The sequence below is a fragment of the Hylobates moloch genome, unplaced genomic scaffold (genome assembly GCF_009828535.3).
Source record: "Hylobates moloch isolate HMO894 unplaced genomic scaffold, HMol_V3 SCAFFOLD_53, whole genome shotgun sequence".
NCBI classification, from domain to species: Eukaryota; Metazoa; Chordata; class Mammalia; order Primates; family Hylobatidae; genus Hylobates; species Hylobates moloch.
Window position 1 is genome coordinate 508,729 of NW_026652328.1, and position 3,752 is coordinate 512,480.

A 3,752-nucleotide genomic window follows, 5' to 3' on the forward strand; every position below is an offset into this window, starting at 1 on the left:
AAAAATATCCCAAAGCCAAACTCCCCAAGAGCCAAGATTTAACCAGTTAAATACATCAACTGATTGTGCCTTTCCAAAATGTTGTAATATTTGGGTCTGATCTAAAAGATCAAAATCTCTAAGATTTTGGGCTATAATTCCTGACTTATTAATAGAGAAACAGCATTTTTTTTCTTTGATAAGAGCACAAGCTCCTCCTTGAGCTGTTAGGGTATCACAAACTCTACTATTCTAGAGTACAGCTAAAGCTAAACTACTCACGGATTCTATTACTTGAAAGTAAATTAAGATATCATTAAAACTATTTTTGAGAGTTACAGAAATATTGATAAGTGATTTTTCTAGTTCAGAGACTCCTAGTTGAAGGAAGAGTACTCTAACAAAAGGATGAAATCCAGAGCTCATGTGTATAACTGGATTTCAAAGCTCATAAAAATTTTTTTAGTGGGAGATTACTTTATGTACAAATGATCCCAAGTTAGTAACTTGACTAGTATTTAAAAAGTCGGCCAGGCACGGTGGCTCACGCCTGTAATCCCAGCACTTTGGGAGGCCAAGGTGGGTGGATCATGAGGTCAGGAGTTCAAGAACAGCCTGGCCAATATGGTGAAACTCCATCTCTACCAAAAATACAAAAATTAGCTGGGTGTGGTGGGGCGGGCCTGTAGTCCCAGCTGCTTGGGAGGCTGAGGCAGGAGAATCACTTGAACTGGGCAGGTGGAGGTTGCAGTGAGTCGAGATTGCACCACTGCACTCTGGCCTGGGCAACAGAGCAAGACCCTGTCTCAAAAATAAATAAATAAATAAATAAATAAATAAAATAAAATAAAATAAAATAAAAAAGTCATATTTGGTTATTTGGGGTGAGAGATATCCTGTACCATAGCATCTAGATCATTCGGGTAGGAAACCTTTGTCCATGTATCTTATTACAACAAAGAATGAATAACGCAGTGTCACTGATGTAAAGTTATGGTGGATCCCATTACCAAAAAACCAGATGCGATACAAAAATCATGATTACTTTTAATCATGTTGGCATCTGTGCATTCCTAGTTTGAATGACCGTGGTTTAAACTAGGATAGGAGACAAAGACATTTCTATGGCTTGATAAAGTAATCCATGTGTACCATTACCAATTAGGTAAGACTGGTTCTGTTTCCGGATGCGACCTGAATTTTGATCTATCAGTATACAAAACTGTTGGTAACCTTATATAATGGTATTAGAGAGGCATTTAACTTGCCTTTAGAGTTTCTATTAAACCAATGCATGGTTTCAGTGACCTCTTTAATAGTGTGAATGAGGGTGTCATTGCCATTTTCTGTTTTTATATCTGTCTCATTATATATGAGTCCAGCCTCTACCATCTGAATCAAACCAGAGGGTTTGATTACAGGAATCTGGGAGCTCACCTAAGTCAGGCCCAGCATCATTAAGTATTTCTATGTGTAGAGAGAAGTTACCAGTAACAAATTTTTTAGTATTTATGGGCCATACTTTGGCTTCTAATGTTTCTTTCCTATGCCAAAACAGTTGGCCATAAGTATTAGTTAAATGATTTGATTTGCTAGCAGAAGGATGCCAAACCTTTTTGCAAAGGCATTTTCCCAAGTTTATCACCCAAGTGTGTATGGGGGCTAGTTCTAGTATTAACTGAGATTCTTCCCAAGCATTTAAATGGCGATATAACCACCATCACTCTGGTTAGTAAGGAAGGCTATATGCTTAATAGTAGACTTTAGTGAGTGTTCAGCCTGTGTGATGAAGGCCTCTAACCAGGAGTAGGCATATGAGTTTAACCATTTTGTCTTAGTTTGCAAAGTAGCAGGATTACAATAATTATAATGGAAATAGAAAATCTTGACAAAATAAAATAAAATCCAATGGGTTCTTGACCCATATTCTTTAGTGGAAGCTGTCAACCTCATGTTGTCATCTGCTTCTGGGGAAAACATTTCCCTAGATATCCTTAATTTTAAGTCAGCTGTAAGTTAACAGGTCCAGGACTTTGTGAGAGTTTTGTTTTCTTTTCAGATGGTGTCTCGCTCTGTTGCCCAGGCAGGAGTGCAGTGGCGCGATCTTGGCTCACTGCAACCTCCACCTCCCAGGTTCAAGAGATTCTCTTGTCTCAACCTCCCCAGTAGCTGGGATTACAGGCACACACCACCATGCCCAGCTAATTGGGAGCTCTTTTTCATCAAGAAACGTGAATCCAAGGTTCAATGAGTTGCAACTTGCTGTGTGTGAGGCTAAAAGAACCTGATAAGGTCCCTTCCGGGAAGGTTCAAGTGCAGTTTTCTGTTGATTTTTTTCCCGGAATATCCAGTCACCCGGTTGCAATGTGTGGGGTACAATGTCCTTGAGGGGAAGAATGCCTCTGAAGGCTCCTTGTACCTGGTGGCAATAAGCTTTTGAATACTGCATTAGTGCTTTACAATATTGGATCATATCAGAGTTTACAAGAGTTGATGAACATGGGGTTCTATCATTAAGGGCATTAGTTATCCAGTGACAATCTCATAAAGGGTTCATTTATGTTTTCCAAAAGGTAGAGATCTTATTGATATAAGAGCTAAGGGAAATATTTTAGGCCAGGGTAGTCCTGTTTCAGTTAGTTTTGCTAATTTTAAAGCACCATTGGTTCTTTCTTTCTACCTTTCCAGAAGATTGGATGTAATGGGGCAATGGTAATGCCATAATGCTTGAATGGCCTTAAGATTTTGACTTGTTTTATGACTTGTTTAGTGAAGTGTGTTCCTCCATCATTTAAAATTTTGCTGGAAATTCTCCAAAGTGGAAAAATGTTCTCTAGTAACTTTTTGGCTATAGTAATTGCACCAGTACTTTCAGCAGGGAAAAGCTTCTACTCATGCTGAGGAGATACAGACTATGATAAGTATATACTGATAACCCATAGAGGTGAGCAACTTAATGAAGTCCATCTGTGGGTATTCAAAGGGCCCTGATGGTGGGGCAGTTATTCCAGGGGCCACTTTAATGGTTTTTCCAGGGTTATGGGTTTGATAAGTCAGACATTGATCATAGACTTGTTTAGCTGCTTTCAAAAAGTTTCCTCATCAATGCTTTGTTACAATCTGAATAATTTTATCCACCTCTTGGTAAGTAAAAAAATTAAATGCTCAGAGGAATGGCACTTTTGAAGGATTTGAGAAGTAATAAGCAGCCACCTGGGCCCTCCCAGAATCCCTTAATTATCTTGTATCCTTTATTTCCCTAATTTTGTTTTTCAGTGTCTGGGGCATTATTCTGTCATTCATGTAAATGTTGGATTTCTTTAATGTCTTTTGAATGAATCTCATTCAGAGCATACAACTTACTTTCATTGGGTGGCAGGTTTAGTATGAAAATCAGCCATAGTGGCTGGGTATGGTGGCTCACGCCTGTAATCCTAGCACTTTGGGAGGCCAAGGCAGGTGGATCACTTGAGCCCCAGTTGTTCAAGACCAGCCTGGACAACATGGCAAAACCTCATCTCTACAAAAAAAAAAAAAAAAAAAAATCAGCTGGATGTGGGGTGTGCACCTGTAGTCTCAGCTACTCAAGAGGCTAAGGTGGGAGGATCACTTGAGTCTGGGAGATCAAGGCTGCAGTGAGCCATGATCATGCCACTGCACTGCAGCCTGGGCGACAGAGTGAGACCCCGTCTCAAAAAGAAAAGAAAAGAAAATCAACTACGGCATTTCCTTGATATTTAGGGTTGGTTTTAAGAGTATGAGCTTCAATTTTT